This window comes from Myotis lucifugus, unplaced genomic scaffold (genome assembly GCF_000147115.1).
Source record: "Myotis lucifugus unplaced genomic scaffold, Myoluc2.0 scaffold_262, whole genome shotgun sequence".
NCBI lineage: Eukaryota > Metazoa > Chordata > Mammalia > Chiroptera > Vespertilionidae > Myotis > Myotis lucifugus.
In genome coordinates this window covers 743,932-769,719 of record NW_005871310.1, presented here as the reverse complement: position 1 = coordinate 769,719, position 25,788 = coordinate 743,932, and the positions used below count along the sequence as shown (strand labels likewise).

Below are 25,788 nucleotides of genomic sequence, written 5' to 3'. Positions count from 1 at the left end.
GGCAAACTGCTTGGAAGGTCTGTCTCCCCGAGGTAGGCCCACTCCTCTCCCTTCAAGCCCCTGCCCCTGGCATTCCACCCCTTCTCACCCAAGCTCCCTGCATGGGTCCAGATCCAACAGTGCCCCGTCACTATCAACTCAACTGCCCCTGGGGGCAGAGCACCCCTTGAAATCTCCCCTAATTTCCTTGGCACAGGTCTCCCCTGGGCGGACTCCAGCACGGTCTATTGGACACTCCTTCTCAGCCCCTGGCATGGCACCTCGTCCTCCTGTCATTTACCCACGGTCCCTGGGAGCCCCCATGACGCATAAAAACGCATCCCCTCTGAGTCTCTCCCAGCTCCAAGTCCAAATCTCCAGGGACCCCCACCTGTGTTCCCTGGGGTCTCCCAGACTCTCCCTACTCTGCTTTCCCAAAACAACGTCACCGCCTCCAAACCTTCTCCCCTCTTCCTGGGTCGCCTTCTCGGTGACCACAACTCCTCGGCCTGCAGAAAACCTGGGCTGTGCCTTCTCCTCTTCCCGGGACGCCAGTCCACAGGGTGGACAGTTTCTGCCTCTGGAACTCTCCCTTGACGCCACAGCTGCCTCCTCACCGATCCTGCGCTCACCCTTGCCCACCTCCGTCTCCTCCGTCTGGGGAGCTCTTAAGCTCAGCTGTGATTATATCACTCCAGACACTGTGATCTGCTTTCAGGAGGACGTCTGACCTGCCTAGTGCCCCGGGTCCTAAGCCCACACTCACCACCTGAGGAGCACCCAGCCAGGTGAGCCTGCTGCAGTCTCTCACACTTGCCCTGCTCTCTTCTATCCCCAGGCCCAACAGGTCATGTTGTCCCCTCCACCTGGGACAACCCTTCTTCCTTCATCTGCCTGCCACTTCTCACTTGTCCTTCAAACTGGGCTCTGCCACTTCTCACTTGTCCTTCCCACTTTGGACCTACCTAGACCACTCTGTTCATTCAACAGGAAATCCAAACTATCAGTTTGCATGTAGGTTATCTATTGTTACACGACAGATAGAACAATGCCAGGCCACATATACAAATGGAACGCCAATGCCCCAGTCTGCAGTAACCAGTCCAGGAAACCATCCCATTGTCCGCAGTAACCAACCCAAGAAGCCAGCTTGCTTCTCATAGGAAGTCAGACCACCTCTCTAGCAAATAGTCCAGAAAGCTAAACAATAGCTTGTGCCAATCAGCCCCAAATGTTTAGGACTTAGCTTCCCTGATTTTTGTCCCCACTTCTAACTGAGGACCTACCAGAGAAAACCAAATATGCATCCCTAGCCAATCACAGAGGACCCCCTCCCTCCGCTTCTAGTTAGCCTGCCTCCAGCTCCCCGCTGCCCACAGTCTCCAATCAGGGCCGACCTGAACCCTTCCTTTTTTTCTACTAGAAAAAGTGCCCACTCCTCCGCCTGCCTCTGAGCCTCTGCCAAAATATGTGACAATGGCTAATCCCATTGGAATAGCAACCTCTGAATAAACAGCCTTTACCTGTTCTCATTTGGTTGGTCTCCATTTAGTTCCACATGGGTAACAAGCCATTCTAAATGTGAGGGCTTAAATCAAAACCATTTCATGACTTCATGGTTCAGGGGGCTGAATGGGTTCCGCAGGATGGCTCTTCCGTTCCCACTTGGGGTTTTGCATGTGGTTTTAGCCAGATTGTGGCAAGCACTGGAGTCATCTGAGCTAAGATGCTGAGCCTGTCTTCCTCTCCAGGTGTCTCTACATGCAGGGTAGCCAGACTTCTTACAAAATGTATCTGTTCTGCCCTAGCTGGTTTGGCTGAGTGGAGAGAGCATTGGCCTGCAGACCAAAGGGTCCTGGGTTCGATTCCGGTCAGGGGCATGTGCCTTGGTTGCGGGCTTCTCCCCGGCCCAGGCCCTGGTCAGGGCATGTGTGGGAGGCAACCAATTGATGTGTCTCTCTCGCATCCATGTTTCTCTCTGTCTTTCCCTCTCTCTTCCACTCTCTCTAAAAATCAATGGAAAAACAACCTCAGGTAAGGCTTTAAAAAAATAAAAAGATGTCTCTGTTCTCCCAAAACCACAGAAGTGAGGCTGCTGGCCTTCAGGCTTGGGGCTGGCCCTGGCCACCTCACTTCCACTGCATCCCACTGGTTAGATTGAGTCGCGGGCCAGCCTGATTCCATGCGGGAAGGGGCCCTCACAAGGACAGGAGAGCAGGAGGCTGGTGGGAATCTCTGAAGACGGGCTGTGCCCATCTCCCTTCCCACCGGCCTGTGCTTGGTCTCTGGGCCGTCGGCATCTAGCAGGGGCCTGGCCGAGTCACTGCTCAGCCAGGCATGATAAGCCAGTGAATGAATGGAAGGATGGTGGGTCCAGCAGATGGGCAGAAAGGCTCCACGCTGCTTCCCTGCCCCCAGGCCCACACCATCATGTTCCTGTCACATACACACAGCTCTCTGCTGCCTCACACGCCTCTATTTTTAAACCTCTCAGGCGGTGAGTGGTGCTTAACATTTTTTGAATCAGGGACCCCTTGGGGAATCTCATGAGAGCTACAGGAGACCCTCTCTCTAGAGAAGCGCGACTCCGGAGGATCACTCGCGGTTCTGCAGCGTTTAATGACAGCTGCCCCTTGCTGAGGTCTTCACCGCGTGCCCGAGACTGTGCGCGGTACAGCGTGTCCACTCTGCGACATATGACCCCACACAGGCTGCAAGGTAGACATCGCCATTTAGTTCCGTTTTATGGACGAGAAGACTGGGGCTCAGAAAGGTTAAGGAATAACTAGAAAGTGGCACTGGGACTCAGAGCGGGAAGGTCCAACCGATCACCAAGCCCCCACACGCCCGGCCACTGCACCGTACAATTTCAAGGAGGTTCCAGGGTGCTCTGAGGCCTGCCTGTGAACCTCAGCTTCAGAATTCTTTCTTTAACGGCTCCCAGAGTCCTGCTTCCAGGTTTAAGTACCTTACCTGGCTTCAAGACTCCAAAACAGCCAGACCCACGCTGTGCTCTCCCCTTGGATTTCTGGCTACTGCCAGACCACACCTCTGCCTTCCTTCAGCCTGGCCGCCCCTGACCCTCCTCTCCTCGCCTGGTGGTCCCTCCCCCTAAATGTCCTCTCCTTCTCTGGGGCATTTCCCTGCCCAGACCAGGGCCTGTTTATTCCCTCTCCCTCTCGGGCTCTCATCATTTCCTAAGTGCTAGCTTCCCAACTCAGCTGCCATCCTCCCGGGAGCAGGGCCCCGGCTCTGTGTCTTTCTCACCTTCCTAGACAGGCACTCACATAAACACCAACGGTTCACAGACTCCTCCCCCGCCCGTGTTCTCTGCTGTCCTTTTGGTTCCTGGATCCTCCAACCCTCAAAAACTGAATGAGATTCCAGAGTGGACGAGGCCAGAGAGGGGCTGGCTGGCTCTGGCCGTGCCTGCTTCAGTCCCACCCACCCGGCCGCTCCAGCTGGGATAGCCAGTGTCATCTGTTTCTTTTGCCTTCTCAGGGGACACCGTGTTATGTGGAATCTGCACTTGCTTTGTTTCCCGATAACAATAAATAAAGATGAGAGCCCTAACCGTTTTGGCTCAGTGGACAGAGCATCGGCCTGAGGACTGAAGGGTCCCAGGTTCGATTCCGGTCAAGGGCATGTACCTTGGTTGCGGGCACATTCCCAGTAGGGAGTGTGCAGGAGGCAGCTGATCGATGTTTCTCTCTCATTGATGTTTCTAACTCTCTATCCCTCTCCCTTCCTCTCTGTAAAAAATCAATAAAATATAAATATATTTTAAAAATAATAATAATAAAAAGATTTTTAAAAAATAAAGATGGGAAAAAGTGTGCACAGGACAAAAGACATGCCAGCTTCTTTTGTTTGTTTTTTGTTTGTTTGTTTGTTTTAAATATATTTCTTTATTGATTTCAGAGAGGAAGGCAGAAGGAGAGAGAGATGGAAAGATCAATGATGAGAGAGAATCATTGATCGGCTGCCTCCTGCACGCCCCCTACTGGGGATCAAGCCCGCAACCCAGGCATGTGCCCTTGGCTGGAATCGAACCTGGGACCCCTCAGTCCGCAGGCCGACGCTCTATCCACTGAGCCAAACCGGCTAGGGCGACATGCCAACTTCTTGAGTCTTGTGAGATTCTGCTCTCCTGGTGCCACCGGTCAGCAGTGCCCTGCTCATGGATGGAAAGAAGAGAGCAGAGTGTAAGGCTGCCTTAGGCCCAAGGACAGAGGTGACTGCCCAGTCCCCCTACACTGTTTCTATCCCTGCAAGGTAAGACTACTGTCCTCCAGGCCCTGGGTCAAGCACTTTGCACTCACCTTCAAGCACACAAGCAAACTGTTCCATAATAACATTCATTTTACGGGTGAGGGAACCAAAGCTCCCAGAGGTCACAGCCTCGCTCAGGATTGCTGTGTCAGTCAGGGGTCGCTAGGTAACTGAGGACAGGTTAATAAACGGACAATCGAGGAAGGTGTGTGCAGGGCACGGGGGATGCACAGGGATATTAGTTAACAGGTAAGAAACCACCAATGTTGCCAGGCTGGCGTGGCTCAGTGGTTGAGCGTCGACCTATCAATCAGGAGGTCACAGTTCGATTCCTGGTCAGGGCACACACCCGGGTTGCAGGCTCAATCCCCAGAAGGGGGCGTGCAGGAGGCAACTAATCAATGATTCTCTCTCATCATTGATGTTTCTCTCCCTCTACCTTCCTCTCCAAAATCAATAAAAATATATGTAAAAAATAAATAAATAAAAGAAAGAAACCACCAATGTCAACAACCCTCAGCCTGAAGGGGGAGGGGCGGGGTGGGGAACCAGAACCATGACAGAGAAGCTGTGTGGAGAGGGAGGGCCCCTGACAAGAGCTGAGACCTCAGTCAGGGATCAAACCAGCCTGTAGGGCGGGGATGCTTACCCAGGATTCAATCTGCTCCCTCCCTCATCACCTGCCAGTACCTGCCGTTAGCCCTAGGCCCAGGGCAGGAGCCCACAGGTGTGGACTTCCAGGCCAGCCTCCGGGCACAGTGCCAAAGGTATGGGGCAGGATGACCAGCAGGATTCCCTGGGACCTTCACCAGCTGGAAAGTGGCAGAGCCTGAATTCAAACTCCTGGTCTGCCTGCCTTTGTAGCCCTTCCCCAACCATGTTCCCGTGCTTGGGAAGCCAGAGTCCCAGAGGGGTTCCCCACTCAGGAAGCACAAATCTGGGGTTCCCCACTCCCCCGAGTATTGGCATCCCTGCCAACCCCGAGGATTGCAGTCTAAATCCTACCTTGCTCACTACACTGTTCTGACCCCAAAATGGACCTTCTAGTTTTTAGATACAATATGGCGTGGGAGGTTTGAGGAAGCCGCCAGCAGAGGGGAACTGTGGTTCTACAATTAAGCTAAACGCTCTTATTAGCATCTTGGCCTAAGAGGCCCCAAACACCCACACAGAATTGGGTCTCCCCCATATGGCCTGGCTTCCAGCTTGGGGTAGAGAAAGGATTTCAGCAAAGGTGTGAGCTAAGGCTCTGCAATTCCGAGATCACCAGCAAAGAGCACAGCCGCTTTGGGTGGCGGGGTTAGGCTGCACCCCTGCAGCCAGAGGCTCAGGGCCAGCTAACGCCACATCATCTCACCGAGCCCTATTCCATTTGCAGATTCATTAAATCGAGAGCCAATTCTGACATAGTTTCTTTCAAGCGGTTCTACCTTGCAGATGTGCAAAATGTATTAGAGATTTAAAAAAAAAATTACAGACAGAGCACAATCTTCAAAGCCCACCTCTGAGACCAGAAAGAAATAAAAACAGTAGCCTGTACAAGTGTGCAATTAAGTTTCCAAATGCTTGGGAGCCATGAGAAACGCCATCCCCGCGGAGAGCAAGTCTTTAAGGCAATTTTCTTGAACTCCATTCAGCATTCACTCAAAATGCCTTTTAAAAATAACATGATTTTTCTCCCTCTCCAAAGGCTCCCTTGTTCTTCCTCTCCCAGGCAAGAGAAAGCCAGCTTTGGAACGAGAAATGCAGTTGCTCATTTTGATAAAGGATTATGGACTATATTTCCAGGAAGGCAGATAAGAAAGCCAAGCATCCCTGCCCACTGGTGCAGGAGTCCTGAGGTGTGGGGAGTGCCGGGGGCCGGGGGCTGGCTCCAGGGGGATTTCACCCCCCCATAGAAGGCCACAGTTCCAAAGACGTCAATTCACAGCCAAGAGTGGGTTTGAAAAATGCCCTCCTTCCCAGATGGAGATCTGATTCCCTGTGAGAGGCTCCGTCTGCTGTATGCGTTGCTAAGAATTAAAGATTCCTATTTCTGAATGAGGTGCAAGATCGAGTCAGCACTGCACAGGGAGCAGGACACACACTCAGCAACAGTGTGACTTTGGGCAGGTGGCTTGGCCTCCCTGAGCTATAAAATGAGACACTTCACAGGGCTTTGGGGAGAACGTGTGGTTTATCTGTAAGAGCACCTAGTGATTACAATCCCGGGGGCAAGACAAAAACCACTGCATCAGGGGCTGAAATCATTGCCCCGGTCCTGGAAAGGGCCACCACCCAGTCACCAGAGCAGGGAGCCAGAGGTGCCACCAGGCAGAGACAGCACAGGGCATGGCTAAAAGCCCAGCTTTTATTTTTAAAATATATTTTTATTGATTTCAGAGAGGAAGGGAGAGAGGGAGAGAGATAGAAACATCAATGATGAGAATCATTGATTGGCTGCCTCCTGCACACCCCCTTCTGGGGATAGAGCCCACAACCCAGGCATGTGCCCTTGACTGGAATCGAACCCAGGACCCTTCAGTCCACAGGCCAACGCTCTATCCACTGAGCCAAACCGGCTAGGGCTAAAAGCCTGGCTTTTAGATGGGACTCATCATTTAGTGTCTATCTTCCCTTGGCCAAAGCCCTTAGCTTCTCTGAATCTCAGTTTCCCCATCTGTGAAATGGGAACGTTAATAATACCAGATCAAATGAGCTCATCGGCATAAAGTGCTCAGCTAGTTTCTGGCACAGAGTAAGTACTCAATAAGCAGTTATTTTGTTATTATTATGGCCCTCCCAGATTAGACTCCACGTGCTAAAATTTAATAACATTTTGTTTCTTCGTATTTATTTCTGCAGTTTATTTCTATTTATGGCAAACTATACTGAGTCGCCATTTACAGGCGTGTTACCAAGTTTCCTTTTTAAATACATTTATTTAAGCTAAAGTGGGTCAATACAGAAACGAAAAAAGTGAAAACATAGTGCAGTGGCTCACAGATGGGTGAGACACTGGGAAGGTGTGAGGCAGAGAGAAAGTTTGGGAAACACCCAGATAGTAACCTGTGAGTAAAGCCAGAATCCAGGCCCAAACCGTGCCCTACACCCACACCATGGCCGTCCGGAGTGGTTCAGAGGCCAGCGACCTTACAGCCTGTCCTCGCTCACTTTCGGGGTCCTCCCTAGATGTGCCATCTTGTCTCAGGCGGAAGTTCCCAGCTCCACGGAGGATGCCTTTTCCAGGACCCTGAGATGAGCGGCCCGCCTCGCTGGGGGCCTGGCCCCCTGGAGTGAACCACGGATGCTGTGGCCGGTCTGGGCAGAAACCGCTGGGCTGGAGGCTGGGGACTGGGGAGTGTGTGCGTGCGGTCCCTTTGAGGAGGGAAACCAAATCCTTCTACAACTTCTGAGAGACTTGGAGCAGCTTGGAAATAAAAACATCCCAGCTCTTGTCTTCGAGGTGTTACAACGCCGTTCCGTTGCCTGGCAACCGTGCAGGTGTGTGATAGGGCGAGCGGCGTTCCCAGGGAGCCAACCAGCGCCCGCCGGGCCGGCCCAGGTAGGAGCTGGCGGGATGGGGCGGGCCTGCAGCCGCAGCCTCAGCCGCATCGCATCCTGCATCCCGTACCTGCTAGTGCGTCCGTCACCCTCCTGTTGCCCCTCCTCCTGCTCCTCTCTGAGAGGGAGGAACCGCCATTGGCTCTGGGGGTCGAGGTTTGGGCGGCTTCCAGGCGCTGGCACCCGTGCTCCTGCCTCCACTGCTGCCTCTAGCCGGTGTTGGGTCACCCGCTTGGGAATCAGTGGCCAAGAGCCCTGACCTGGTGCAAACCGACCCCCAATCCTACACACACACACACACACACACACACACTCAGTATATTCCGAGAAACAAGAATGGGGGTGGGTGGCACCCTCCTCTCTGGAATCCGGCTCTCCCTTGGCACACAAACACACTTCCTTCTGTCCCCAGAGAAGGTGCTAATGGAGCAGAAGCCTTCACAGGAGGAACTTGGTGGACTTAGCCATCCAAGCGGAAGCACTGGGTGGGTTCTGCAGCCAGGAAGAGTCTGAGGGGCTGGCTTGCAATGAGGCCTGCATTTGGATTCCAGCTCCTGACTGACTGGCTGCGTAACCTTGAGCAAGTCAAGTAACTGCTCTGTTTGCACATCTGTACAATGGGGAAACACAGGACTCACATTGTGAGGGCTGCTGTGCAGACTGAGTAATACACATAAGACATTTAGCACAGTGCTTGGCAAATGTTTAGTCCTCAATCTCAGAGAAATAAGTCCTTCCACTAGGGCCTGAAAGCTGTTTCCACCAGGCACAAGCACAGAATTGCACATGGTGTGCAGGCGGCCTCTCAGAGGTGGGACCCAGTTGAGGATGGTGGGCTGCCCTGCTACCCATGTGGTGGCCATGCCCAGCCAGCAGAAGGGGTGGCTCTGTATTTGCTGCCCTCTGGGCACAATTTACAACCATCCTAAAGAAACACCAAGTGAGGGGGTGGCTGGTGGGGACACTCAAGTTTTACCCTCTCCAGGCCTGGCCCTGCCTTTTTTCTCTCCCTCTCAGGTAGCATTCTCTATGGGGTCCTCATCCGCCTGCACTGAAGACTCGCCTTCCCTGGACAGTGGTTACTTACATGCAAATCAGCAAGGCTGGGCACTCCACACACACACACACACACACACACACACACACACACACACACTCCCCCCTTCAGGGAAGGAAGGGGGAAGCAGGCCAGCCCATTCCAGCCCTTTGCTCAAAGGGCAGCCCTTCTCCTGGAGAGTGCCTCTCTCCTCCGCACCCTCTTCTTCCTTTCTCTACTTCCAAGGCAAACAGGCAAGGAGGCAAGCCAAGTGTGAAAGCGATCCGCCACTCCTGCTGCTCCTGCTGGGAAGTATGTGAAGAATGAAATCTCTGTGGCTGAGGCGAACCCCATCCAGCCCCCGGGAGGCTCCTGGGAAGCCTTTCTGAACCGCAGGGGCTGAAGACCTAGAATTCATCCCACGCTCCCAGGCCTGGGGGTTCCTGCAAATCCCTGTACTCCAAATCCACTTGGCTCAAGTGCGCTTTCTTAAAAGAATTAATTCCACAGATCCGGGCAGCCATTGATGTTTACATGGGGTTTTTAAAAGCTTCTGCTTTTCGCCCTGGCTGGTTTGTCTACAGAGCGTCGGCCTGTAGACTGAAGGGTCCTAGGTTCAATTCTGGTCAAGGGCACATGCCCAGGTTGTGGGCTCAATCCCCAGTTGGGGGTGTGCAGGAGGCAGCCGATCAATGATTCTCTCTCATCATTGATGTTTCTCTCTCTCTCCCTCTCTCTTTCTCTCAGAAATAAATAAAAATATATTTAAATAAATAAAAGCTTCTGCTTTTCATTGGAAAGCCAACATATTAACATGTAAACAGTTGTGCTCGACTCTGCTTGGGTGTTTGGGCTCCCCCTCCTCCCCCTTACACACACACACCTGCTTCTTTATAGTTTTCTATACTTTTCAAATTTTCCCCAGATGGCATGTTTTACTTTTGTAGTAAAAACAAAACAAACAAAAAAACTAAAACTAAAAACAAAAGATTAATGAGTGGGCCTGCTCAGCAACCTGTTTAAATTCTTATCGGCAAAGTAGCAGGGTTTCCCTGGGGGCAGAACTGGCCTGTGTCCCTGCTCCAGGCTGCTTTCTGGAGGACTTTGGGAGGGAAGGCGGGGAGGTCTGATGGGACTAAGGGCTCCAGGTGAGCCCCTGTGACCCTGTGGCAAATGGCTGTGCTCATAGCGGCAAGAGGCCAGCAGCTGCCCAGGGCACCAGCCAGAAGCTGCCCTTTGATGAGGCCTAGACACAAAGCTGACTCCATCCTGGTATTTTCTCTTTGCTCAGCTCTGTCTCTCCAGAGACGTTAGGGAAATGGGCTCTTGCGGGGGGGTGGGGGTGGGGGGGCTTTCATCCCTGCAGCTGCCTCGGCTGCTCTGCCCACCCTGACCCAGCCCAGCCCAGCCCAGGTCATGCCCCCTTCCAGCTCGGCCTGCTCCTGCCTGATGTGGGGACACTGCCCTAGGCATTGCCCCGGGAGCTCTGTCCATGAGGCCTTGCCCACTGTGCTCCCAGGAAGCTCTGGGCCCAGGCAGAAAAGGAGACTCAGCAGGATGCTGGAGAGGAAAGGGTGTGAACCCCAAGGGGCAGGAATGGCTCTTCTAAGATGGTAACAGTAGGTGAGAATTTACAGGTGCTGACCACAGGGCAGGCGCTGTGAAATCCCTAGCCTTCTCCACACCCCAGCGCACGAGGTGTTATTATCTGTTTTCTAGATGACAAACCTGAAGCTCAAAGAGGTTCAGAGGCTCCCACAACACCCACCAGCAGAAAGTGACAGAGCAGGAGTCACATTCAGGCACTCTGGTCGGCCTCCGGCTCACGGCGGCACATTTCTTGCCACCATATTCCCAGCACAGAGCCTGGCACGCGGCTGACACCCAACAAATACTAGTTGAATGACTAAGGCAGGGACTGAGGTCGCTCACAGCTTCTATGCCCCTGGCCCCCCATCTTCCCATCGACCTGCCCAAAGCCTGGGCCTGGACAAAGCTCATCTCAACAGACACGAAGGGAAGGGCAGAGCCACACACAGCAGGTCCCTCCTCAGATGCCCTGCAGGCAGCCCTGGCCTCTCCCTGCACAGGGTAGACTGCCAGGGCTCCCCAGGTCTGAAGCCTGCTGGGTACCCCTGAATGGAGTGAGCGGGGGCTAAAGCAACTTGCTGAGCTGGGAAATGAGGAAGGGGGTGGCTCAGCAGGCAGCAGAGTGAACACAGGAGAAGGGCAGTGGCAGGCAGGTCACTGTCTACAGGGAAACGTGTCTCCCTTGCTGAGAGCTCCTTGAGGGCAGGCTGTCTTTTCACAGTTCGAGATCAAGCACCCAGCAGGGCAGCACCCAGAGAAGTGGGCAGGCATTCGGCGGGTGAGCTATGCTGAGACCTCACCTTCTCCGCAGGACTCTTGTCCATTAATGATCCCACTAGACGCAGCGGTTCTCAACCTGTGGGTCGCGACCCCTTTGGCGGTCGAACGACCCTTTCACAGGGGTCGCCTCAGACCATCCCGTATATCAGATATTTACATTACGATTCATAACAGTAGCAACATCACAGTTATGAAGTAGCAACGAAAATAATTTTATGGTTGGGTCACAACATGAGGAACTGTATTTAAAGGGCCAGAAGGTTGAGAACCGCTGCTAGAGGCAGGTTTACAGGGATTCTAATGAAACATCCACAGCCCCTCCCGAGGCCCCGCACCTACTTCTGTATTTATGGTTTGTTATGCTTTTTCACAGAATTGAGCCTGAATAAACTTTAGGCTCTACAAAATCTGAACTGGCTCAGAATGCCAAAACCTGGAAACTTCCTCCAGCCTGCTTCCAGATGGCTCTTGTACACAGGTTTTCTTGGGGAAGAAAAGTGAAAGCCAGGCTAGAATGAGAAGGGTTGGTGGTGGCCCTGAGGCCAAGGAAACCCCCAAATCACAGCCAGATCTTGGTCACAATGGAGACTGTGTCTATACCAAATGCAGACAGGAGGGGTGGTCAGCATCCCTCCCTTCACCCAGTTCCCCATTTAGTCAAAATATCAGAGTCGCAAAGTTCTTAATCTTTTTGAATGGGAAGGTCCTTTTGAGAATCGGAAAGCCCTGGATGGGCTAGATTACGCCCCCTCCACACACACACACAGAACAGTGCACATCATTTCAGGGGGTGATGAACATCTGAGGCCCATGGGTGGCCGTGGAGGAGGCAGAGAGGCCAAGGTTGAGGGCCCTGCTGTGGAGGCAGCATGACAGACAATGCATAATAGTGACAGTCAGGAGACTGGGTTCCATGCCAGCTTCTCAGTCCCTTCACCTCCCCAGACCTCCACTGGGCTCTGTGGTGTTCTCCAAATTCCTTCCGACGCTAGCATTCTGCTGGCTTCTGTGACTTCCCTCTTCTGCAGGCCTGAGCACTGCCCCCAGACCTTACATGCATTTTTCATACTTGGCTCATTTAATTCTCTCCATGATCCAATGGATCAAATATTCATTGCTCCATTTTACAGATCAAGACACTCCTCTGTCAGGACGAGGGGGTAAAGGAACACCCTGGGAGTATGGTCAGTGGGGGCTCGGGTTTGAACCTGGGTCTGTTGGACTGCACAGCACAAGCCTGCGGCTTTCCCACGGCTCACACCAACACCCTCGGCCCCCTCCTTCTGTCACACCGTGTCAACTGTGCCTTGAAATGGGTCTCTCCCTCCACCTCTTGCGCCTCTTGGCCTCAAGCCACCTGCCTGTCCCCAGGGCGGTAGCCACCTGGCAGATGGGAGAGGAGGACCCCATTCTCATGCAGCTGGATCAAATCCTACTGAGCTGACCCCTCCTGGGGCCACTGCTTCGTTGGGGGACAATCAATGGCTGTGGGTGATTGCTGGACGCTTAGGCACGGAGTAGCATCAGCCAGGTTTGCATGCCCAGCTTAAAAGCCCAGATTAATCGCCCTGGGCTGCTTCTGTCATACACAGGGATATATTTTCTTCTTGGAATTTACAAGTAGTTCCATCTGAGAAATAAACAACCAGAGATAAAAATTACATTGTCACAGTGCAGGTGTGATCGATGTAGGAAGCAAGCCGTCGTGGTGGCTGCGGAGGTGCTCTGCCCGCAGAATCCTCCAAATGAGACCTGGAGGAGCCCCAGGTAAACGGAATGAGATGCTGATGGGACCTCAGCCGAGTGCGATTTACAGGTCATCACTCTATCGCCTGGGGTGCGGATGCTGGCCTCCAGGAGCCCGGGTGAGAGGTGGATTGGCAGGAGACCCCCTCAGGCCGCCCTGCTGGGACAATCGGACAGGCCCCAGGCGAGCAGCAAGCATCACCTTGGCAGCTCTGTCTCCACCGAGCCCTCAACTACCTCCCTGTCTTATCTCCACTACTACCAGCTGAAGGGAGCAAAGCCTACCTGTGAAGAAGACCACCTGGGAGGAGGCCACAGGAAGACCAGGCTGGATTGGGGGTAATAATTAATAATAATAATAGCCCTAGCTGGCTTGGCTCAATAGATAGAGCGTCAGCCTGTGGACTGAAGTGTTGCGGGTTCGATTCCGGTCAAGGGCATATGCCTGGGTTGCGGGCTCGATCCCCAGTGGGGGGCATGCAGGAGGCAGCCAATCAATGATTCTCTCTCATCATTGATGTTTCTATCTCTCTTTCCCTCTCCCTTCTTCTCAGAAACCAATAAAAATATATTTAAAAATAATAATAATAATAATGACATTTATTCAGTACTTACTATGTGCTTGGCAACGAGGATTATCTCATATTATCAATCTGACAACCATCTGAAGAAGGTACAATTATTATCCCCACTTTACAGATGACAAACTGAGGTTCAGAGGTTAAGTGATTTCCACAAGGTCCCTGGAGTGGGCTGAGTGGTGGTCCCAAAAAGACACGTCCATGTCTAAATCCCGGGAACCTATGAATGTCACCTTATTCAGAAAAAGGGCCTCTGTGGGCGTAATTAAGAATCCTGAGACGAGATTAGCCTGGATCACCCAGATGGGCCCTGAATGTAATGCCAAACGTCCTTGTGAGACGCAGAAGAGGAGAAACAGCGAAGGGAGAGCCTGGCGAAGACAGAGGCAGAGACGGGAGTGATGCAGCCACATGGAATGCCAACCGGCGCCAGAAGCTGGAGCGGCAAGGGACAGATCGTCCCCCAGCGCCTTCCGAGGGAGCGCAGCCCTGCCAACACCTTGCTTTCGGATCTCCGGCCTCGTGAACTGTGAGAATACATGTGTACTGTGTTAGCCACTGAATGTGCGGCCATTTGTCACAGCAGCCCTAGGAAATGAATACAGCTCCCCAGGTGACAAACGGCAGAGCCAGGGCTTGAATGTGGCAGGCTGACCCCAGGCTCAGGCAGCGCCCACCAGGTATTGCTGCCAGGCCCCAAGGTTTGGGTGCCAGTCCTGGCTCCACTGCAATCGAGCTATGTGACCCCCCAGAAGGCTGCTAAGCCTCAGCCTACTCATCTGCAAAATGGATGGATTGGACAAGTGGGGTGCCTCCGGGGCTGCCACAGTGAAGAGCAGGACAAGTGGGGTTCTGAGCAACACAGGTGTGAAGAAGGAAAGAGCCCTAGCACCGCCTGGAGACTACAGCTTGTGTGGGTTTCTGGCCACCCCCGGTGTGTTCCTGAGCTTCTGGACACAGTATACCAGTGATGGCGAACCTTTTGAGCTCGGCGTGTCAGCATTTTGAAAAACCCTAACTTAACTCTGGTGCCATGTCACATATAGAAATTTTTTGATATTTGCAACCATAGTAAAACAAAGACTTATATTTTTGATATTTATTTTATATCTTTAAATGCCATTTAACAAAGAAAAATCAACCAAACACGTGTGTCATAGGTTCGCCATCACTGCAGTACACTGACTGTCCCTCGGGAGAACTGGTCCTCCCCCACTGTGCACCTGTGTGCTTCCATGGAGCCCACCCCAGCCCCCGCCTGCAGGTGGACCGGTACCCAATCAGCACACACTTCCAGGCCTCGGTGACTGGTTCGGGGCTGAACCTGGGCCAGTGACATCAGGACCCCAGCTTTTTTCAGGCCGTTGGGAGAGAGAAGCTCTCTCTTCCTAAAGGGAGAGGAGAAGGGGACTAAGAGCTGCGGGAGGAGCCTTGTGAGCAGCCACACCAAGACACCAAGTCCTGATGACGCCGGGTGGTCAAGTTACCCCTGAAGACGAGCCTTTTCGTTTTAGGAGCCGGCGCAATTCCTTTTCCATTCCAACAGCTGGGTTTCGGTCATTTATAACCAGTGTCCCAACTCTCAGGTCACCAGGCACCACCATTTCTAAGGATCTTTCTAACTCTGAAGCATGTGATTTCAAGGTCAGAAAATCCACGTGTGTGTGTTTGCCTGTGATGCATGTATGTACGTGCACAGACACGCCTGCACACACGTGCTTTCCTTGCAGCACCCTCTCCCCCACATCTCTGAGAAGAGAGCCTTACGCCTCCGCTGCTTGACCTGCCCTTAGGAAGCCGCCGGGCCGTTGGGTCTAGGCCAGTGGTCGGCAAACCGCGGCTCGAGAGCCACATGCGGCTTTTTGGCCCCTTGAGTGTGGCTCTTCCACAAAATACCACGTGCGGGCGCGCACGTACAGTGCGATCGAAACTTCGTGGCCCATGCGCAGAAGTCGGTTTTCGGCCTGGGCGAGTCTATTTTGAAGAAGTGGCGTTAGAAGAAGTGAGGGTACGTTCGCTGAGGTCGACCCCTCAGATGGCATTTAAATATATAAAATAAATATCAAAAATATAAGTCTTTGTTTTACTATGGTTGCAAATATCAAAAATTTCTATATGTGACACGGCACCAGAGTTAAGTTAGGGTTTTTCAAAATGCTGACACGCCGAGCTCAAAAGGTTCGCCATCACAAGCCTCACCAGACGCTTCCTGGGTTCTTCCAGGTAACTTCCAGCTTCCACCCTGAAGCCCCGGAGTCTAACTGCTTTATCTGCTTTATGCACCTGAAGACAATTCCCCCAAATCTCTTCTTCAGGACCAGCCATCACATGGCGCCTCCAGGAGTTCCCAACACGTTTTGTTTGGTTTTGTTTTGTTTTTAGCGTCTTCACTACTTCATAGTTCACAATCATTCAATAGACATTTACTGAGCGCTTAGGATGTGCCAGGCACAGGGAGAGAGCTGGGGATACAAACTAAAGAAGTGGACACAAAAAAGAGAAGGGAAAAAAAAATAAGTGGACTCAACTCCTGTCCTCATGCACTCACCGTCCAGGGATGCGACGACTAATTACAGCACTAAATAATGAACAGAGCTATTCAGCTCTCAGATACCACCCTGGTGCAAGTGGCCACTCTCCTCCGGGGACCTGCAGTCTCTCCTAACTTCTCTATTCCTTCCCCTTCTTCTTCCCCAACGTCTCTGCCTCACACAGCAGTCAGGGCATAACCTTGGCAGCTCAGAAATGAATCCTATGGCACCCATCACACGGAGAATACAATTCAGCCACCTCATCATGGCCTCCCTGTCCACCCTGCCGCCTCCCTTGCCCCCATCCCTGTGTCCCAGCCCCCAAAGGCCATCTTCATCAAACGCTCCAAGCACAGGCCTCTCAGGGACCTTGCGTTGGCTCTTTCCTTAGCCCGGCTCCTCTCCTGGTCCAGCATCCACATGCTCCTTCCCTCATCTCGCCCACGTCTCTGATCAACGTCACCTCCCCAAGAGGCTTCCTTGAGCACCTCACCCCAAGCTACCACCTTCACTTTCTGCGTTCTCACCTTCCCAGTACTCACCAGCCCTGCCAGTGCCCTCTGGTCCATGACCCACCTGCAGTGTGAGCTCCATGAGAGCTGGGCTGTGCCTGTCTTGCTCACCACTGTGTCCTCAGCACCCAGGTGGCTGGCACCCAGCTGGTGTCATTAGTTATTTGCTCACTGAATGAATGAATGAATGCTGAATGCTGCAGGCACATGTAACTGGGAGACCTGATGTAGTCTGGGGGCTTGGGACCACCTTCTGAGGAGGTGTCATCTGAACTGAGCTCTGAAGGAAGAGAAGGAATTATCCAGGTGAGAGGGATGAGGTGGCAACACTGCAGGCAGCACAGTCGCTTGTGGGAGGATCCCGATATGGAGGGAGACTGGCACATCAGTGCATGAGGGGCAAGCGGGGTCAGGCAAGGCCAGAGGGATAAGCAGGGCTCTCCTCAGGAGGCCTTGAAAGTCCTGTTTAAAATGGGCCCCCACAGACACTGGGGCAGTGAGGGTCTGGGGCAGAGGGCGGGCCGGGCGGGCTTGAGGGGGGTCACGGGGCGGGGGACACATATGTAATACTTTCAACAATAAAGAATTATTTTTAAAAGAAATAAAACAAACAAATAAGTAAAATAAAACGAGCCTCTATTCCCAAGAGCTCTGAGGGAACCTGAATGATCTTAAGCAAAGGGATATGATTGGATTGTATCCCCTAACATCGCCTGCCTGTCCGCAGGGCAGAACCTGGAGCCCTGATGCCGGAGCACCAATCAGGAGGCTACGGCAACAGTCCAAGCGAGAGACAGGGGGCCCTGGTTTGGACGGTGGGGACGGGGAAATGGAGAGAAGGAGAAGCATCTGGCAACGTGCAGGCAGTGGACGGGATTGGTGGACGATGACGAGAGAGGATGACTCAGTGAGTGCTCAGCAGAGAGCAGAGCGGCTCCGTCCCCGTCCTAGATTTGGACACTTCTATTAATGTAGCCAAAGATTACAGATGCTTTTTTGGGGGAAAGGCACATCAAACTTTGACTCACTGTTCTCGCAGGCAAATGCTTCCTCATCATAACCACCCTTGCAAAGACAGGAAGGGTCCGCTGTGAGAGAGCCGGGCGCCCGTGCAAGCTGCCGGATCACAGCCTTGAGGAGGGAGCCAGGGCCTCGCACACTGGTGGAGGCCAGAGAACTGCCGCGGGGCATTTAATATCAAGAAAGAAAAAGTGGTCATGGGCGAGGGACACACATTCTCTCCTTCCTCTAGGCGACTGAACTTTGGGGACAAGAAAAAAGACATCGTAGGAGAAATGTCACACACTATACTACCCACATCTCTGTTTCTAGAAGCTTCCATGACAGATACCCGTGTACTTCTGGACTGCCAGAGGCTGTGCATGATTCCAGAGAGCAGAGAAGGCTCCAGAAGCTAGTGCCTGGAAGTCTGAGCAAGAATGCCCCCCTGAGGCAGAAATCCAGTGGCGTGGGGGGCATTTCTCGGGCTTCCTCTAACCTGTAACAACTGTGCTAGTGGGTCCCATTAAAAATGGTCGTCATGGGTTATACACCCATGTGACTGCACTTAATGCCACAAACTGTACAGTTAAAATGACTAAAATAGTAAATTTTATGTTATGTACAACATAAAGTAAATAATTAAAAAAAGATACCTTACAGTCCATAGCAATAACCCACTACCTCATGCTTCAATTTCCCCTACAAAGTGCCTGCTATGGTTATCTTCCAGCCTAGGGTTGCACACATACAAAAGGCAATTCCCTATATGCTTAACAGAGAACTCCATCTTTCATATTTCTATTAGGAAGTTCTTGGAATAAAATCAAACCGACTAATATATATATATATATATTTTTTTTTAATTGTAAAGCCATCATGGAGCCCTAGCTGGTTTGGCTCAGTGGATAGAGCGTCAGCCTGTGGACTGAAGGGTCCCAGGTTGGATTCCGGTCAAGGGCACATGCCCGGGCTGCAGGCTCAATCCCCAGTAGGGGGCGTGCAGGAGGCAGTGGATCAATGATCCCCTCTCATCATTGATGTTTCTATCTCTCCCTTCCTCTCTGAAATCAATCTATATATTTAGAAAGCCGTCACGGAGCTTTTGGAGCCCACTACGGATGCTCCTGGGGGTGGGGATCCCTCCGGAGCGGGGCTTCCTGTCCTGCTTTCTAAAGTCCTGCTGCGCTGCGTCCAGGAGGCGAGATGGTGAGCGCCAAGCCCCACTCACCCTCCACCTTCCACACGGGCCCCACTCCCTCCTGACACGCGGCCACATGGGAGCAGGGGCTCGGACCGCACGCAGGAAAGAGCCCCTCTCTGGATTCAGAGCCGGCCAGGGTGCCTGACTTTGGCCAATTAGTACCTTGCTCGGTGTAACCAACCGAGTCACAGATTCAATTCGATTCAGCAAACATTTATCGAGCATCTCAGCGCCAGGCGATTCCTGTCCGTTCCGTAAGTGCAATGAAGCTCAGCCTTCTCTCTAGATTAATTTGTATTTCAAGGCAAAAAGGTAGGTTTTAAGTACCTGTAAGAAGCAGTAATGGATGCCTCGAGGAGCGATGTGCATGGGGGCTGGGGAGGGGGGAGGCGCGGAGGGAGAGGCGCTGAGAAATGGCCTGTGAGTCAGTGCAGCAGGACCGGGCTGCAGACAGGGAAGAAAAAGTAGACAGAGAAGCCAGATAAAGCCGGGGGGGGGGGGGGGGGGTTTAAAACCTTCCCCCACTTTCTTTTTAATCGAAAAGATAATGCATGCGAGTAGTAAAAAAACCCATATTTTTTTAAAAAAAGAACACAAAAGGGTATACGAGGAAAAATAAGCCTCCTTTCCTCTCCCTTACCTCCAGTCCCCAGTATCTTTCTTCAGAGACATCCCACTGTCAACAGTTTCTTTTGTGTCTTTCCAAAAACCTTCTATCACCTACAAGTCTATCTTTCCTTTTAAAACCCAAATGGCAGTGCCGTGTATCACCACTGCGGTTCACTTAGCAATACCCCTCGGCACCCGTCCCATCTCAGCACACACAGAGCCCCCATCCCTTGGAGTGCAGAATCCCATTGCACGGGGGTGTTGTAATCTACCCCATCGGTTCCCCACGGACGGACGGTTAGGGTGCTTCCAGCTGCTGTGATTCTAGGCCATGAGAACATGCATGCTCCCGTGTTTCTGCCCACAGTGCCAGGGCATCAGTCAGATAAATTCCTGGAAGTGGAATTGCTGCGGTAGTTAGATAACTGGGGTTGGCACTGTTCAATCCAGTTGGAGCTGTGTCTCCAGGAGAGGAGATGGTGCGTACTGAGCCTCAACCAACCGCCTTCCTTGCACACACGGGCCCCCAGTTCCCTCACTGACACGTGGCCACATCAGAGCAAGGGTTTGGACGGCATGCCAGGAAAGATTCCTCCTCTGGGTTCAGAGAGAGCCAGCCTGTGTGGTTGGGGACCCCGTTGGGAGCTAAGAGTATGCAGACCCCTTCTAGTCAGGGGCGAAGAGTAGGTAGAGGGATCAAAGCTTAAGAGCAAGGCATTCAATGAGCACACTGCCCGGCACATAGTGAGCGCTCCATCAGCATGAGCTATTATTGGTGCGATTATGATTATTATTATTCAGAGGGAGCTGTCTTGCCAGGGAACAGGAAAGCTCCCAGGGTGGGTCTGCCCAGAGTCCAGCTGATGCAAAGGAGCCTGCTCAGCATTTGGAGCCGGGCGAGAGCTGAGACAGGCAGTTCCCACTTATCACCGCGTGGCATCTGGAACTCCAGGGGCGCTGCCAGCACCTAATAAACACCATACTTCATGCCTTGCCATTGTCACCCACGCGTCCCCTGACGCCTGCTGGTGACGCCTGCCACCGCACACAGTCAGCATTTCGCCCGGCACATGACTCCTTTATGACCTGCTTTCTTTTTCAAGTGGTGGATGCAGCCTGAATGATGTCACCGTGACATAATGAAACACAATGTGTGTGTTACTGAGGACAAGCAGGAGGAGGGTGCATTCACCAGAACTTACAAACCCAGAAAAAGAACACTTATAAGCTCTGTGGCCTTGGGAAGTCATGTAACCTTCTTAAGCCTTAATTTTCTCACCTGTGAAATGGGTTAAGTGTTGGTTGTAATAGGATTACTGTGAGGAGTACACAGATAATGGATTACTTATGATTATTTATGAAATTTTTTTATAGACCAGGCTTATTCCACATTTGATTTCAGGCCCGGCTGGTGTGGCTCAGTGGTTGAGTACCGACCCATGAACCAGGAGGTTTCTGGTCTGGGCACATGCCCGGGTTGTGAGCTGGATCCCCAGTAGGGGGGCATGCAGGAGGCAGCTGATCAATGATTATCATTGATGTTTCTATTTTTCTCGCCCTCTCCCTTCCTCTCTGAAATCAATAAAAACATCTTTTTAAAAATTCTTTTAAAATATTTTAAAAGAAATTCAGGCAGTTGAGCGCCTGGAACATAGCAGTGGCTCAATAAAGCATCAATTTCCTTCCCCTGACCGTCTGTCACAGTGGTCACCAGTGGACCCACGCCTCCCATTCCAAGGGGCCTCCATCAGTTGAAACACGCCTGGAGCTTCCTTGTGAGAAAATGGGCTCGTTTCTTGAATCCCATCTTGTTTTTAGCCTAAAAAAAAATAAAAAATAAAATCCCAACAACAAAACAAACCACGTTCTGCAGATTGCTCATCTCCTTTATTCACAACACACAGCTTCAAATTACTTTTGGCCTTTTCCAAAAAAAAAAAATCAAACCCACCCTCAAAGGTCAAGGATCCGCCACTGGCCGAGTCTATTATGAAGAAAACACTGCGAGATCTGAAGCAGTTTCCCAAGGACTCACCAACTGTTTTGAGTTAGCGCAGCGAACTGGAGTCAGAGCACACCCCTCCCCATTCCTCCCCCCCACCCCTCCTCACCCTCCAGCCCCACCGTGACTCTGAACCGGCCCATTCCTTAGGACACTTACATCCAAAGCTTCTTCGTAGGAAAGTCCATCTCCCTGCCTCCTGGTTCTACTCTGTGGCTCACATTCTCCGGGGGAAGGCAGGTTTTGCTGCCTCTAAGAAGTGTATGCTCAGGTGGAATTCATAGACACTGGGTGTGGGATAAGGTGTTGAAAGTGGTCTGAGAGGATGGGGTGGCCTCCCTTCCGTCTTTTATGGGGGACACTGAGAGAGGCGCGCAGGGAGTCTGGGTCAGAGATGGGGTGCCTCTGGGAGCAGAGAGCAGTGTCTCCCCTGCGCCCACACCCAGTGTTACAAAGGCCCCACCAACGCTCAGCAGGAAAAGGATTGCCCCTGGTCTGAATGCCCTCAGCCTTGTCCCCAGATAGTCTCAAGCCAGGAAATGCCCAAGGGCCCAGGCCAGCCTCGCCCTGCCGGTGTGTGAGCTTGCTCCTCCCCAGCCCACAAGCTGGAAGGTGACCCTGTCCCTACGGAACCCCTGAGAGGGCTGCAGGCAGGGCAGCCCCTGGAAGGACCCTGGCCCCCAGGTCAGCTCGGCCTGAGCTCAAACGGCTGGGACAGCACAGGCGGGCTCTGCCGGCTCCCACCTCCAAGCCTCTTGTCTAAAAAAGGCTTAATAGCCCTAGCCGGTTTTGCTCAGTGGATAGAGCATCGGCCTGTGGACCAAAGGGTCTTGGGTTTGATTCCGATCAAGGGCACGTATCTTGGTTACAGGTTCCTCCCCAGCCTGGGCCCTGGTTGGGCACGTGCAAAAGGCAACCAATCAATGTGTCTTTCTCACATTGATATTTCTCTGTCTCTCCCTCTCTCTTCCACTCCCTCTCCCACTCCCTAAAAAAAAAAAGGCTTAATACCTACTTGGGTTGGGGGTGGGGTCAGGAAGGGGGCGTGTAAAGATGAAAGGAGAGTGGCAGCGAACGCTCACAAGCGCCTCTGGTACAGGCCTGTATCTGGAAGGCGCAGTTGCCCTGCTCTCCCAGGAAGCCTGGGGCCATGACATGAGCCCACGGGGATGGAAGGAGTCACGGAGGCCCCAGCAGCCCACCGAGCTTTCACTGTGTGGCTGGGGGAGGAGGCATCGGAGAGAAGCCTCCACGAGCGAGCGGGGAGGAGGGGTGGGCCTAGACCAGTGGTCGGCAAACTCATTAGTCAACAGAGCCAAATATCAACAATACAACGATTGAAATTTCTTTTGAGAGCCAAATTTTTTAAACTTAAACTATATAGGTAGGTACATTGTTATTAACTTAATTAGGGTACTCCTAAGGCTTAGAAGAGCCACACCCAAGGGGCCAAAGAGCCGCATGTGACTCTCGAGCCGCAGTTTGCCGACCACGGGCCTAGACCGTCTTGTGGCTCAGTCTGGTGAGGACAAGACCTTTGACCTCCCCTCACTCTCCTTCTTGGCTCATTCCGGGGAGGAGGGGGCTGGCTCTAGCTGTCCACGGAATCACCATCTGCTACAAGGCAGTGAAGCACAGTGGTTATGACTGGCACGCAGCACTGAAAACATACCTCTGTATCTTTTTGTTGTTGTTAATCCTCACCCGAGGGTAGGTTTCCATTGATTTTTAGAGAGAGTGAAAGGGAGGGGGAGAGGCAGAAGGAGAAACATCAATGTGAGAGAGACACATCGATTGGTTGCCTCCCGCATACGCTCTGACCAGGGCCAGGGATCGAGCCTGCAACCTAGGTACGTGCCCTTGACTGGAATCGAACCCAGGACCCTTCAGTCCATAGGCTGACGCTCTGTCCACTGAGCCAAAACCCGCTAGGGCTCTATCTTTAGCTTAGATGGCTTGCTGCAAGATCTACACTCAGTTAAAGATAAACAAGTCCTTATCCTCTTGCTAATTGGTTCACATCGATTGACCTTATAAGTGGGTCTAATGTAAAGCTGGTAACAGATGACCTGTATGTCAAGCAATCCTTGCACTTAACTAGCTGTTGCTCAAGCAACTGAACGAGGTACATTAACCCACATTCTCAGGCCACCTCCTCCCTATAGGCTGCAGAGCCCATTTCCCCTATTGGTTAAAACATGTGCTGGGTCCACAGGCCTGCTTAAAGGCACCGGGTCCTATCAAACGGGAGGTGGTAACACTAGTGTAGATTCCTCAGGGAGGTGGAGGGAGCGCTGAGCCTGTGACAGGAGTCCTGGCCCTGCCCTGGCTCAGGCCGCTGGCGGGAGAAGGGGCTGCGTCCCAAGCAGCACTGGCGGAGGAGGAGGAGGAGCAGGCAGTGCTCCTGGCCTTCTCATGACCTGGCCGCCATTGGCCTTGCGATTCGTTTCCTCACTCGGCCTGCTCCCAGGAAAGCTCGGGCCTGTCTCACTGAGCCCATCTCCGGGGTTGGGCCCATCACCACTGCTTCCCAAGGGGAGCTGATGTTCCGTCCTTTATTGTGCCAGTGTCTGAAACGGTCTGGAAACTGATAAAGACAACCAGCACCAGGAGATGGCCTAGAAATCTCGGCCCAGGTGCAGGAGGCAGCAGCCCTCCCCACCTTCCCAGGGCCCCACTGGAGGGCTAGCCGCTGGCCTGGAGTGCCTCTCCGCTGGCCAGAGCCCCGGCCCGCCACCCCTAGCTTCCCTCTGCTCTGTGAATAAACCTCGGCTGAGGTCCTTCTGAGCCCCCTCCTCGGGGTTGGATCCTCCCTGGTATGCCTTATCAGCCTTGCTTTTCACAAGCACTTAAATTCATGAGAAAAGGCAAAGAGTGAAATCAGATAGAAATGTAGGTCTGTTTGCTGTTTTCTCCAATGAAATGGCTCTGGGTAAACAGCAGACGCCTTTGATGAAATCCCAGCAGGCTTAAACAATAAAGCTCGTTACAAACTCAATCTGGCAGAGATATCAGATCTGAAATTGTTTCAAAAAACATGTCAACATTATCTAATGCTCCTTTAAAAACTTCCTGGGTTGCCCACTGTGGAGTCTGGGTTGGGGAGATAGGACAGGAGCAACCCCAGGTCTCAGAGTGCCGTGGAACTGGGAGCCAGGAGCCGGCTGTTTGGTGTGTGTGTGTGTGTGTGTGTGTGTGTGTGTGTGCACGTGCGCGCGCGTCAGCTATAAAAGCCTAAACGGCCACTTGGTGGTCATTGCCCAAGCCAGGCAAGGCACCAGCCTCCCTCTCATATACCACGGCATCTTCCCTCCAAACCTGGACTCCCGGCCTCCACCCATAACTCCCTAACTTCTACTTTCCATATTTCAGCCAGCAGACGTTTTTAAACATGTAAATCAGATCATGCCACTCCTTTACCTTTGCTCTGCACTGAGAATAAAATCCAAACTCCTCCCATGACCTACAAAACCCTACAGGACCTGCTACTGCCTACTTGTCCCCCACTCACTACATCCCAGCTTCCAGGCCTAGAACACCCATCTCTGTCCTGCCTCCGGGCCTTTGCACCTGCTGTCAACGGCCTGGGATGTTTTTGCCACCACCCACTATCATGGCTCACCTCCCCGACCACCCTTACTAGGGTCACTCCTCTTCCTGGCCAAACACGACACCACATGACAGTTTATTCTCTACACTAAATGCAACCGCTATCTGAAACCACGTCATGTGCTTATGTGTTTACTGTTTCCTCCTCTGGGATGTAATCTCCTTGCAGGCCCAGACTTGTAGTCTCCTTGCTGGCAGCCTGTAACGGGCACATAGTAGGTGCTCAATAACTACTTGCTGGACGAATGAGTGCATGAATGCCATCACCCTCTAGGTATGCCACAGAAATATCTTTCAGCCTCTCTCCGCCTCCCTGGTTGTCCCTGCCCCACCCAGGCCTCCCCCAAGGCCCCTGAGGCCTGGAGCCACCAGGTCTTGGAGGTCAGGTCTACCCTGGGGCAGGGGCTCAGGCACCAAGGGGGACTCAGATGTCCCCCCACTTTCACTGTTCTCCTCCCCCTAGGCTGCCTCCTCCTCTCCCTGCTCCCAAACTCACAGGAAGCCTCTGAGATGTGGGGGCAGGGGTGGGAGGGGAACTGGGTCCTTGCTCTCTTCACAGGCCTTCTTGGAAAAGTGCACGCCCTGGTCTGCCGGAGCCTCCAGGGTCTGGGGCCTGGGGTGGACAGCGATGCCACCCAAGGGCGCAAGCCCTCCAGCCTCACCCGCCCAGGGCCGCGATCGATCCCCACCGCTCCGGCCTCATTACCGAGGAGAGCTGCCGGGGCTGGCAGCGGAGCCAGAACGGCTGCGGAGGGGGAGCGGGCGGGAAGCTTCCTTGGCTCCCTGGGCCCGGAT

The 25,788-nt window shown here is 52.8% G+C and overlaps 1 protein-coding gene across 3 annotated transcripts in view; it reads right to left on the bottom strand.

Moving 5' to 3' along the window:
* RTN4RL1 (reticulon 4 receptor like 1) overlaps positions 1 to 25,788 on the bottom strand; it is a 69,720-nt gene that overhangs the window by 24,238 nt on the left and 19,694 nt on the right. Inside the window, exons 1-2 of one of the 3 annotated variants that reach the window (XR_002831746.1) lie at positions 16,635 to 16,805; positions 15,897 to 16,002 (exon numbers count right to left, since the gene is read on the bottom strand). The exons of 1 other annotated variant lie outside the window; for it this stretch is intronic. The gene's annotated coding sequence lies outside the window, so the exon portion shown is untranslated. Of the gene's footprint in view, positions 1 to 15,896; positions 16,003 to 16,634; positions 16,806 to 25,788 lie in introns of those variants that run through there. One more of the 3 variants, XR_002831745.1, reaches the window with a different exon arrangement.